We start from the raw sequence: 14,236 nt of genomic DNA on the forward strand, positions 1-14,236 counted from the left end.
AATTGAATTGAATCAATCCTAAATTTACCTTTTGCAGCTTCTACCTATTGTTCCTTGTGCTACCTGTTGAGGACAATTGGAACAAGTCTATTCTTCTTCCACATGACAGCCCTTCCTATCCTTGAGAACAATGATCCCGTCATCTCCAATTTTCTCTTCTGTTGACTACACGGAGCCAGTTTCTTCAATCTGTCCTCATATGGCTTAACCATCCTGGTTGCTTTTCTGCAGATGCTCTTAGGTTATTAATGTCCTTACTAACTTGTGATGCTCAGAACTCAGAATAAGACACCAGAGCATAATACAGTTTTATTATCAGTTTTTGTTTGCTTTGTTGTCTGTCTTCAGGGCTTAACATGGCACCTGCCACATGTTAAGGGCATAATAAAAAAGGGCTTATTGATTAATCAGAGCACAGGATCATATTTGTAGAGTGAGAAAGGGGTCATAGAGGCCACAAGATTAACCTAATTATTTATATATGAAGAATCTGAGGTACAAGGCTGAACTGACTCACCCAAGGTCATACAGCTAGTTAATTTACGAGGTAGAATTTGAACTCCATACTTTCTGATTCAAAGTCCATCCACTATACATCCCATGATGCCTCTCTATGAACACTATTGCTTCATGTGTTGTCTAAGATTATTTTAGCTTTTTTGGCTCCCATATCAATGATATATATTGGTCTTTGAGTCCATTAAAACCCCTAGATCTTTTTCAGACAAGTCCTAACTAAGTATATCTTCCTCAGATATAAAAATGTGCCACTGAATCAGTCCATTTCATTGTGGGTCATTTTAATGCCACAAGTGTAGTGACAATGGTCTCTGTCACTAACATTTGGGTGACTATGTTCTCAAGTACAATGGTTCATTTATCTCCATTACAATTGACATCCATGAAAGCAGAAAACAGGTTTTCTATTTCTAGCAGGGATTAAGGTTTTCATTTCTACCCTAACTTCTTATTGAGACACCTTGATCACTTTCAAGAATGAATGGTGTTGTGTCAGGAAAAGTCCCTTATCAGTATATTGTGTCCAATTGCTGAAACCCAGAAACAGCATAGGATTAAAAGAGCACAGATGTAGAGCTAGATGGTAGCCTAGAGGCCACCTAATCCTCTCCTCATTTCATAGATGAGGAAATTAAGACCAGGAGAAACCAAGTGATTTGCCCAAGGTCCCATTGGTTACAAATGGCAGAGGTGTGATTTAAACAGTGGGCCACTGATTCAAAATCCAGTATACTCTCCACTGTAAATTGGATTCAAAATCCTCATATTCATATTGTCTTGCAAATCAGTAAGTGCTCAATAAATGCTTATTCATTTAAATATAATAGAATAAAAATGAAATTTGTAGCACTTAGTATAGAACTAAAAGATTTTGTTGGTAAACTGTCCTTCCATCCCTTCCCTCACTCTGTGAGAGTAAGCTCCCTCTATTAATGTAGGTAGGCATCCTCTCTTCAACTTCTGATCATAGATTGTTGCTTAGGGCACCGAGAGGTTAAGTGTTTTCCCCAGAGTCACACAGCTAGTATATATTGGAAGCCATGTCTTCCTGCCTACCTCTCTAGCCACTATGGCATCATACGATCTGTCATTTAGTATGACACTAGGAAAGAATGTGCAGATATGGAGCAAGGTCAATTGTCTAGATAGCCCAGTGATATCCCTGGGAGTTTGCAACAATACTCACATAGCCTCTGTTTGGGAGGCTTACCCTCTTTTGCAGATAGGATGCCTCCAGTCTATGTTCCTTAGCTATACTCCTTTCCTCTGCCTAGCATTAGTCAGGCAGCTAGGGGGCACAATGGATATATAGCATGGAACTTGGAATTAGGTAAGACCTGAGTTTGACACCTACTTCAGATATTTATTAGCTGGGCAAATGACTTAGCCTCTCTGTGTCTCAGTTAACTTATCCGTGAAATGGGGAGAATAATGATACCTACCTCAGAACTTTGTTGTGAGAATCTCATATATATATGTATATATATATGTAAAAAATTATATATGCACATGCTATATATATATACATATACATACATATATATAATTTTGCAAACATTAAAGCATATAGAAATGATAGCTATATTATTATTATTATTATTATTATTAGTAGTAGTAGTAGTAGTAGTAGTAGTAGTAGTAGTAGTAGTAGTAGTAATGGTGGTGGTGGTGGCAGCAGCAGTAGTAACAGTAGTAGTAATCTTACTCTCCCTCTTCTAGAAATGGTCATGACCCTTGCTTGAGCAAGCAGCCGTCCTACAAGCTGTGTGATCCTAGATAAGTCACTCAACCTTTGTGTACCTCAGTTTCCTGAACTGAACAATGGAGATGATAGCAGTAATGATCTCACAGGGTTGTTGAGAGGATAAAGGAGGTAACATTTGTAAAATATTTCGCATAGTGCCGATCACATAGTGGGTGTTATATAAATGTTTATTCCCTCTCCGTCCCCTAACCAATCATAGACATGTTCTTGACTGTGATGAGAAACTGATTAGACAAGCCTCAGTGAGAATACCTCATATGCATTCTAATGAGATGCTCAGCTCTCCCCCATTCACCCAGCAGACATGTTGGGGAGGTGTTCTGATATGAAGTTGTCAGCAAGATGTCCCAGTCAGTCAATCAGTTAGTCAGTCAGTCAACAAGTTTTGATTAAGCACCTACAATGGTCCAGGTTGTGTGTTAAGCACTGAGGATAAACAGAAAAGGAAAAGACAGTCTTTGCTTTCAATGACCTCACAGTCTAATAGGGAAGGATTTGGAATGGCAATTGTCCCCATTGGCTAGACAGAGTGATAGAGATCTGTTAAACAAACAAAGGGTAAGGCTGGATGTTATGTGACAAATAAATCCTAAATAAAACCACCCTTTTTGATCTCTTCCCAACCCCCTTCCTACACCACTGATGGGCTCAGGATGCTGTTCCTTGAAGTCTAGGGACCTCCCTAGTTAGAAACGTCCTTTCCCGTTCCTGCCCCTCTGTGCTTCTAGCAGCAGGTGTCTTGTTAAATCTTTCCTTGCATGACTTAAAAGTGTTATGATTAAGGTCTATGGCTTAAAGCATTATCAGCCTGTCTGATTCTTTTTGTCAAAGCTCTCCCCAAAGTCCCCAAACACTGTTATACAATGAGGCAAAGTCCAATCCAAGCCCCTAGATTTGCTTTCTAACTTAGCATGTTTTGCCTTTGCTAAAAAGAGAAGTTAAGTAGCAAGCTGTGCCTTCTCCAGATGGGAGTGACTCCTCTCAAGAGTCTATGTCTGCAACTGAAGCCAGCAGGTGACAGTGGTGTATCAGATGATATAATCCTCCCAAATCGGCTCTTCCCACAAGCAAGGCCATTTGGTTCTCTGAGCACGTAGCTCAGAATCCTCTGCACCAAGTCTGTGATGTTTTGTATAAAAACAGAACGATTTATGAAAATATCAAAGTAATTTATGCAGCTGCTCACTAAAGAAAAAGTATCCTTAACCAAAGATTGACCAAAAAGGCAAGATTTTAAATAATGTCAAACACTCACCCTGCTGGCTAATTCTTTACTTTGATAATCGTAAAGTGATTAGGAGATCTCATGGTTTTAAATGGCTTTAAATCCTCATCCTCCTTTAATATCCCATCCCATTAGTGTGGGCATTCCCTCTACTGACCCAAATGGCAAACATTCTTTTTTTTCTTATTCCCTGTTAATCTGGAACATTATTTCCACCCAAATTTTCCAAAGAATATCTAACCAATATGCCAGCAGCTCTCTTCCTATTTCTTTAATATCCCTGGGGGTACCAGCAGACTGATTGGTCCATCCATCTGTTGTTTTTCAATCTTGCTACATGGTCAGTTCACCGACTTTTCCAATCATACATATGTCTTGGTAATGTCTTTTATTCCACTTCGTGCATTTGAATGATTGTTACTAATACGCTGCAGCTGGCTTCCACCCACTTACATGCAGCTTTTCAAATTTCAAAACTTGGTAACTATCAACGAAAGCAAACATTCAAATAAGTAAGGAAAGCTTGAACATGAAACTATAAACTTCAGCTATTTACAGTTTGTTAAAACACAGTGTATATCATCTGTAACAAGATAGTTACAAAAATGTCCCGTTTGTTTCCATGGTTGCTTTTGATCTCTTTTCTTACGATTATTTTTTCAAGATTTTGTGTGTATTTAGGATAGTGTGTGCTATTACTCTGCTTCTGCTTTCTTTACTTACTAACATTTTATATGATTTGCAATATTTCTTTATAGTCCTCATATTTATCATTTCTTGTGGCAAAAAATTTGGCTCTATTTGTTTTCTACTGTTCGTTTAGTCATTCCCCAATTATTGGACAGAGACTGGCTCCCAGTTTTTGCTTGTTATGAAAAAAGTCAGTATGTTTTAATATTTTGTACAGATAAATCTCAATTTGCTCCTCCTACCAACCTTGTATCAAAAACATCCTAGTAGCAGGATCACTGGCTCAAAGGTTATAAGCGTTCTTGATCTTACTGTGCAATGCTATGTTGTTTCCAAAATAGACTCTACCAATTCGTAGTTGTGCTAGCAACATAGTAGTTTGTTTGACCATCTACAGGCCTTCCAGCATTGGGTTTTATCATGTTTATTTGTCTTTTCTAAATTCAGTAACTATAGAAGTGGTAGCCAGAATAGCAGCAGGATGGTGGAGAGGGTACAAGACCAGAAGTTGTGAGCCCTGGATTCAAATGCTGTCACCGATAGAAATCAGCTATGTGATCATAAATGAGTCACTATATCTCTGGGTCTCAGACACCTTGTCTCTGTAGTACCCCCTTTGGGGCTATTGCCCTAGCTCTAATTTGTGTTGACAAACCAAATTATCAGAGACCAGTGGTCAACTATTCCTTCAGGATACTTGGTTCCATTGGTCTTAGCTAGTCTTCACTTAGTTTTTAGGATAGGATATACAGTTGTTATAAAAGTAATTGCTTCCAATCAGGAGTGCAATCTCCCCTTAACGCAAAAAGTACACAAGTAGAGAATATACCTTGGGTATTTTACTCCATTTGTAGAAGTCTCATGATGTTCCCCTCAGGCGTAGCTCTCGGTAGGAATCCAAAGGTTAGTGCCTTTGCGGGGTCCATAATCAGTATCTCCTTTCATCATGAGTTGGGCTGGGGTGGGGAGGACATCGCTTTCCCAGAAGCTGCTGTTGGATCAGGTGATTATTTCCTCATCTGTCTGCAGGTACTACGGTGGCCATTGCTACTAATGCTGATGGGAACTCTAGATCTTCCAACATTTAAAAGTTCAGAAGGGCATCACATGATCAAGTCTTGAAGTGTCATATAAATGTCAATTATTGTTATGACCTCATTATGTTGGCTCAACCAGGTCACATCCATTGGATCTCTATTTTATTTTCCTTTCTACATATTGTTGCTATTTTATCATTGTCACCATTTGGGTCTTGCATGTCTTATTAGGTTAAGGCTGGAGCAATTAATACACTTGGCCACCGAATGTAAATATTTCCCTACCAAGTTCTTTGTGGTTGCTGCTGTGGCTAATGACATATAGTAATAGTACTGTTTTTTTAATGGTTTACCTTAAATCTTACCTTCCTGAAAAACGATCATTTCAATTATTTATTTTTTTTGCATTCTCTTGAGTTTTCTGAATGTCACATTATCTGCAAATGCAAATATTTTAACGTCTTCTTACATGTATGTTTATGCTTTTGAGATTTTACATGTATACGCACACATACACACATGTACACACACCCATAAATATATATTTTAATAAATGTTTATTTAAGACCTACTACTTACCAGACACTATGAATATAGAAAGAGAAAATACAGAAATAAGATACAAAAATAAAGGACACAAAAATAGGAAAAAGTCTTTACCCTCAAGGAGCTGACAATCTAATGGGGAAGACAGCATGCAAGCACATATACCAACAAGCTATCTAAAAGCCAAATAGGCAATGAGCAAAGGCCAAGAGGAAGGAGGGGTTGGTAAAGACTTCCTTGTGTTAGTTCTGTAGTGAGTGACCAGGTAGTCTTGGTTTTCTGGTGGATGGCTGGATGTTAGATGATAAATAAATCGTAAAGCATTTTATAAGCATTCATTCACCTATTCTCCCAACCATCTTAGGAAATATGTGGTTCAAGAATGATAATAGCTAGCATTTAAATATTGATTTAAAGTTTGTGAAGCACTTTATACATGTTATTTTATTGGATCCTCACAACAACCTATGAGGCAAGTATTATAATCCCTATTTTGCACATAAGGAAACTGAGGCTGATAGAGGTTAAGTGACTTGCGCTAGATGTCTAAGGTAGAATTTGAACTCAATACTAACCTGACTGCATCTCTAGTAGACTATTTACTCTGTCACCTAGCTGCCTCAAGAATTATTATCCTTATTTAAAAAACATTAATTTATCAATTTATTTCTCTGAGAATCCTCAGAAATTAAAACAAAACAACGCAAAAACTTCTTGAAATCACATGAAAGATAAGGGATGAGGGCAGGATCAAGTCTTCTGACTTCAAATCCAGTGGGTTTTTTTTGTGTTAAGATGACACACCAAAAACTAACCAAGATCCACCTAATCAAGATCTTCCAGGATCTACCCAATGAAGCCCAACTGAAGTTGCCTAAGTGCTTTGAAAATAGAAGCTGCTTTGTTTCATCGTTCTATTACAGTGTAAGCAACCTAAGCTTACTAAATGATTATTGGATTAACTTGAACAGTGGTAAGAGAGGCTTTGTTGTGGATCGAGCATGGCATGTGAATCGGAACATGAATATAAATGTGAATCTGAAGGGGAGCCAAGAAGACATAGAAAGTTATAACAAGTTGATTGGTAAGCCATCATCTGATAAAACAAGTTGGAGTTTTCAGATCTGAAAGGAAAGAATATCTCAGTGAAAAAAAATGCCTGAGAAAGTATCTAGTGCAGAGGAAACCTATTTTTGTGTGGAAAGGTTGCGAGTTAGGGGAAGGCTTGGGAAGCTCATTACTTTCTGAGCTTTTTGTATTTAGAACTGATGTGAGGATAAAAAGCTGGTTTGTCTTTGAAAGAAATCCACACTGAGCAGAATGAGGGAGCTATTATGGCTTTTTCCTTGACTTGCTCTGAAGTATCCTGTTCTTGACACAATTAGTTAATGCTGGGATTCTTTCATAGTATTTAGGTTACATTCAGACACTGGAGTATACTTTATTCCATCTTTATTTCCTTGTAGAATATAAGGAAAATGGGCATCCTTTATAATAAACTGATCTGGTGTGTGACAAAAATCTTTCCACCCTTCCTGGGGATCCTGGCAACACTGTCCTAGCTCCAAATGAGTGAGTCATTCAGCTACAGTGTTCTGGCTTCATTTTTTGTCGGCAATTAATCCACGTAGGCAAAGGGGCACCCACATTCAGAAAATGATATAAAAATATTTTAACAACCGATCACATTTGGATACTATAAGTTAAAAAAGGATCCCCACAGGGGATGCTATTGATATTTCATCAGTCTAGCTACCAGTCAGCTTCCTCTGACAGCTACAGAGACCAGTACTGAATACAAACCAGGAAGACAACTTCACATTTTCTTGGTAATTTCTACTCTCTCCACCGTCCCAAACCCCTACTAATATTTTGAGGACTCAGAGACTTCAGTGTGAACAGAAATTGTAGAACATAGTATAAAGAGTGACTGTATGCTTGTATGACCCAGTAGCCAGCCTCTGTCACAATACCATTGATTTGGAGTTAGAAAGGGACTTAAGGGTCACCTAATAAAACCTTGTAAATTGGCAGATGGGGAAACTGAGGCTCAGAGAGTTTGATTAATGACTTGCCCTATGTCACATAGCCAGAGTCAAAGTCAGGATTTTAACTCAGGTCTTCCTGACTCCAAGTCCAACAGGAACGATACTACTATATTGTTTTAATGTTGTTTAGTCCTAGAAATATGTACCTTCTTCTTGTTAAGGCTGTCAGTAGTGATGTGGTCAAACATATCCTGCCTTTCATGTTTACAGAAAAAAAAACATTGGGTTTCCTTGTAGTGTTCCTTTGGTTGAGGACGTGTGTGAAAAGCTAAAGGGCATTGAGCCCTCGTATTTTCAGTGGATCCCCCATTAACTTGTTAGGCTGTGATGAAAATTAGCTACTAAGTCATTATATCTTCAGACTTTCCTGAGTTGTAATGTTTTGAGAATCTGCCTTTATCTATTGACAAAGGAGAAAATTTTGTGAAATAAGTCAGTTACATTTAAGTGTCTCTGGTAAGTACCATGGGAGATACAAAGACACCACAATCATCTTTCTTTTCCTCAAGTTGCTTAATGTTTAGTTGCACAGAGACACTGTATGAAAATTCATCAATTATCCAAGCACAGAGTATAATAGGTTCAAAAGCCATTAGATGATAATGAAGGAAGAGAAAGTGGAGATTTGGGAGGTAATCAGCCTAGGTCTGGAGTGTCTTCTTTCCTCAACTCTGTCTCTTAGAATACTTACCATCCTTTACAGCAAGACTCAAGTACCACATCAGTTCTTTCCTCATTCCTATGGCTATTTTTTCTCCTTTTCTCTTGAAATCACATTAGGTTGTACATGTTTTGTGTTTATGGCTCTGTCTATTTGCTCTATTCCTCCGTCAGAATATAAACCAGAGGGCAAGCACCATTTTATTTTTTTCTGCATATACCAAGCATCTACCACAGTTTCTTGCACATAATAAGTGTCTTATAAACATTTCTTGATGTGATTTATTGAAGAAAATAATTTAACAAATTCATAAGGGCAAAGGTGATCACATTGTCTGTTGCTAAAACACGTTCTACCTACTTCTTTCCACCCTCCCATCCTTGACATATGGTGGTTTGAGTTTCTAGTCAGCTACTATGGAGTCATGATACCTGACCTCAGTTGTGTGATGATGGCATATCTCATTACTGATGAGGAGCTTGGTAGTTGGGACAAATTGAACATGACTTTGGAAGTAAGTCACATGGCCAGGACCAAAGATTTATTTCTTTTCCTCATAGAACTTATTTCATATACTGAATCCAATTTTTCCTTTTAAATGAATGATTGAATGAATTAATAAGCCTTGATGCCAAGCATTGCCCTAACTTTCCTAAAATTTTATAAGGGAAACTTTTGATTGACAGTAACAACAGCAAAAGGATAGAGGAAAAAAATCCCTCCTGGGCAATTCAGCTTAATAATAAGAATAATCAGGGACATTGTACCATAAAAGATGGATAATAAAAAGCCCCGAAAGGATTTTTTGCTTCAATTAAATTGAGTCTACATGTGAATACAAGTTAGGAAAATTAGCTAAGAATGATACAAAGTACTGGGGAGGATGACCTAGTGAGTATAATTGAAACTTGATTGGACTATTACTTCAAGGAGAACACTTATAAATACCATATTTCTATTCCAAATCTCTAAGGTATGAGTGGATTGGAAATTATCACCCTGGACTAAATATGATTTGCTGTAACAGCCTGCTTTCTTTATGCAAGATCTTACCTTACTGGGAATAGTATCTGATGGCAAATGATGGGATAATAACAGCTGGAATGTTTAAAATGCTTGAAGATTTGCAAAATACTTGGCATATACTGTCTCATTTTATTCCTCACAACAACCCAGACAAGTTAGCACTACAGCTATTGTAGTGCTAAGCACTACTTACTGATAAAGAAAATTGAGGTTGAGAGATCAAGGGAGTCCTTCCTTGATCCTTCTAATTAGTAGTCCTTCCACACCAAATTATTTCACATTTATTTATCTTTGTATCATTTCCCTGAAGTAAAATGTAAACTCCTTGAAGGCAGATATTTCTTTTGTTGGATTTTTTCCTCTTTGTATCTTTCAACACTTAGCACAATGCCTATAACATCCTTGGTAGTTACATGATTGTTGAATTGAGAATTAGCTTAAACTAGTAATCATTGGAGGCAGGGTTTTAATCCTGGCCTCTCCTCAATCTAAACTCAACTCTCTTTTCACTATACCATGATCTCTCTAAGTGGAAGCATGTGGCCATCAATCTTATCATCTCTGACATAGGCAATAATAATAATGATGATGCCAATGATAATAGCTGGCATTTATATAGCATTTTAAGGTTTGTCAAATACATGGGCAGGGATGATTTACCTCTTCTTGTATCCCTAGTGAATGGCACATAATAAGACCTTAAAAATATCTATCGGCTGGATTGGTGTATTTTTTTTGGATCCCCACAATAGCCTGGTGAGGTACTGTTATCTCCAATTTTATAGAAGAGGAAACTGAGACACAGAGTGGTTATGTGACTTGCCCAGCATCATGTAGCTAGTGTAAGTCTGAGATAGAACTCTAGGCACTCTAGAAAGAAAGGGAATGGGCACACATGACCAAGGTAAAGCTGCTGCTGAGTTGCTGCAATGGATTATCGCTGTCCAAGTCATAGGCCTTTTCTGTACCTGAAATAAGAATAATGACAAGAACAATTCATCAAGCTCATAATGTGAGCACTGTAGTAGGCACTCGAGGAGATGAACAGTTCACCAACATCTCATAAGTGCTTATTATATGGGAAGCATTGTGCTAGGTACTAGGGATATAGATACAAAGAAAGGCAGGAACATGGTAGAGGTGAGGGAGAGTGGATGGAGTACAACCAGTGAAAAGATCTGGAGTCTGGACCATGGAGTATCTTGTTTGAGAAGCTGCAAGCTGGCCCATGTAACTGGATCATGGAAGGGAGTTTCCATGGATCAAGGAGCAGGCAGGTAGGTGACACAGAGGATAGATTGCTGAGCCTTGGAGTCAGGAAGATATCTTCCTGAGTTCAAATCTGGCCTCAGACACTTACTGGCTGTATGATTTGCTGTATGCATGTAGCTTAACCTCATTTGCCTCTGTTTCCTCATCTGTAAAATGAACTAAAGAAAGAAATAGCAAAGGGGAAGAGAGACACTGAAGTTCAAACCACTCCAGTATCTTTGTCAAGAAAATCCAAAATGGAGTCATGAAGAGTCAAGCATGTCTCAAACATGTCTGAAACGTTTGTTTCACTGATATGGTCAGAGCTAATTTTAGGATGATCACTTCGTTAGCTGAGTAGAGGAGTGACTGGAATGGGCTAAGCAAATTGACCAAATATTAGGTGATTAAAGTTTGCACCAATGCGGTGACAGTGTTAGAGGAGACAAGGGGACATTTACAAATATATTATGAAAGTAGAAGTGACAGAACTTGGCAAAAGATTGGCTGTGTAGGTGATTATCATTTAAGAGTTGAGGATCAAGGCTTTAAGTCTGGGAGATGGAGAAGACTGTCTGCCTTCAACAATAATAAGGAAATTCAGAAGAGGAGGTTTGGAAGGAAAGATAACAAGTTCTCTTTTAGGAATGTTAAGCTTGAGATATCTATAGAACATTCGATTTGTTACGTACAAAAGGCAGTTGGTAAAATGAGACCCATTAAAGATGGTATATTTGGATATTTAGATCTGAGACTCGTCTAGTCTTTGGAGCTTATGAGATTGCCAAATGAAGTAGTATAGAGGGGGAAGATAAGAGGGTCCAGGACAGAATCTTGGTGAATGAGCATGTCCTAAATAAAGAAATGAAAAGCTTTTATAGCAAGTGTCATGATGATCACTTTACAACTAGAAGCCACCTAACAGGCCATCAACTGAAATCCTTTCATTTTATAGATGAGAAAAAAAAATTAGGGCCAAATGAGGAAAAATGACTTGTCCAAGGTCACAAAGAGCACCACTGAAACTTTGAACCTAGCTCCTGACTCCAATCAGGATTCTTTCCCCCTTCAGCTTGTTGTCACTTAAAGTGATGGCCACTCCATACCACATTTTTTCCTGTGAGGTCACCCCAGCAATTTCTTTTAAAAGTCACTAATTTTATTTTTAATTTATGGAATAAAACAAGCATTTTCATAACACAGTATAATAAAAAAGGTGATCGCACAGGAAATTGCAGATCTATTATGCGCAACTTGTTATTCCTTTTAAATAGATATATATGGAAATTTCTTTTTATCCTCTCCCTCCCTGAGATGGATATATGTGTGTGTATGTGTATGTGTGTGTGTATGTAAAATTATTCTATACATATTTCTATTTATAAGCTCTTTCTCTGGGTGCAGACAACATCTTCCTTTATATGTCTTTTGTAGTTAATTTGGGTATTTTCCATGGTAACTTAGAAAGGACAGAATTTGTCATTTCACTGATATTGGGATCTCCCAAGTGAGGTATCATCTTCACCAATGCAGATTGATGCCTTCTTTGCAAACTGAGAGGTTAAGGGACTTGTCCATGGTCATATAGCCAGTATATGTCAGAAGTGGACCTTCAATTCAGGTCTTCCAGACTCCAAGATTGGTTCTTTATTCATTATCCTACAAACCTTCTCTAGAAGGCTGGTACCTGACACTGATTCTAAAGCCTGAGTCTTTGTGAGTTTCTTGGTTCCTTACTCTTGATTCTTTGACCACCCACTTCATACTGTCCCTTTAACTCCTGCAAACTTCTGACTGTTACCTCTATGCACTTATATCATTATCATCTTGGGCCTCCGCCTCCAGTGAAGCTAGATATTGGTTAAACTGAGGGAAAACTTTGATTTTCACCTTAATCCTAACTGTGCTCTATGACTACCTATTACTCTGGTCATAATGAAGCTTTCAAAGCCCATCTTCTGAGCTGAATTCTGGTCCTTCAAGGGTTGCTCTTTCCCTTTAGAATAAAATTCAAGCAAAAACTTTTCACTGAAATTGAGAAAAAAGAAAAATCACACTTTTCCCAGGAAGAAAGCAAGGAGGAGAGACCAAAAAAACTTAGGAAGAGTTTAGAAATAAATCAGTGTTCAATGAACTCTTTCCCACTTCTTTCCTCATTCTTTTCATACTTCCTCAGATCAAACCTCTCCTTCAGCTACACTCCTCTACATCTGCTGAGTTGTTCTTACTAGTTGGTATCAACTCACAAATTCCTAAGCACTCATTACGAATATTAGTTTCCTTTCTTCACAATTTCTTGGCCACAACACTGCAAAACTCTCCCTCCCTTAAATCCAATTCATATGCAAGTCAAGAAGACATAACCCTGGTCATGTCAGGTGCTTTTCGAGAACTAACAATGAACAATGAGAGCCAGTAAAACGACCCCCAGTCAATTTCTAGACATCCTTAAGTTGGTTCAGGGAATCAGGGGGCAGCTGAGTCCCTGGCTGCCTCAGGTGTCCATGCACTTCTTTCCAAGGTAGCCACAGAGTCCACCAAACACTTCATTGACCTCATGGAGCTGACGGTTTGGTAGAACAGGAATACACAGAAGAGATAGTAGCAGCAACCTGAAAACCAACACCAACAACAATGTTATATAAGCTTCATTAAAAAGTTATTCCCCCTTAAAAAAGTTATTCCCTCTGAGAGGGAAGTTCATTATGAACCACCTGGAACAGGGACAGTTTCCTTGAGAAGGTAACATGTGAGTTGGACTTTAAAGCTATACAGAAAATCATGGAGTGAAGAAGGGGTGGGAGGGCATTTGAGGGATAAGGAATAGTGTAAACAAAGGCATGTAGACAAGAGAGAGGCTATAACACACACACACACACACACACACACACACACACACAAAAGCAGAAACATAGTAGGTAGGGTTAGGTTTCAGAAGAAGATTTATCTCCCAGCTTCTGAAGATAATTGGTTGATTAATTGATTTACAGAAACATTTATTTCTTTTGGATGAAGAGGATTTTCAAAAGTAAAAACAGAGTATGCCAACTTGACCTAGACAAGTTGTCCATTTTGGATAATTTCTACTGGTCAAGGGACACATTTTTAATTAGGAGAGAAAGGGAGTCTGGAACCAAGAGAACAAATATTTTTTAAGTACCCTCTATGTGCCAGAACTATGACAAACATTATCTTATTTGATAATATTTTTAATGATGTTTCCAAGTCCCTTCCTTGACAACAGGTCATAGCTAAATGAGCAGATATAAATTTGTCTTACCATGATTTTCACTGCATTCCGTATAATTTGTAAGGCAGCATTACAAAGCTGAATTGGCCCTAGATTTGGAATCCAAAGGTAAGTATCATAGGATAAAAGGTTTAGAGATTGAAGGGATATTAGAGATCATCTTATCCTGAGGAATAGTCATTTTCAGTGCTGTCTGACTCTTTGTAACACCTTTTGAG

The sequence above is a fragment of the Notamacropus eugenii genome, chromosome 1 (genome assembly GCF_028372415.1).
Source record: "Notamacropus eugenii isolate mMacEug1 chromosome 1, mMacEug1.pri_v2, whole genome shotgun sequence".
Lineage (NCBI taxonomy): Eukaryota > Metazoa > Chordata > Mammalia > Diprotodontia > Macropodidae > Notamacropus > Notamacropus eugenii.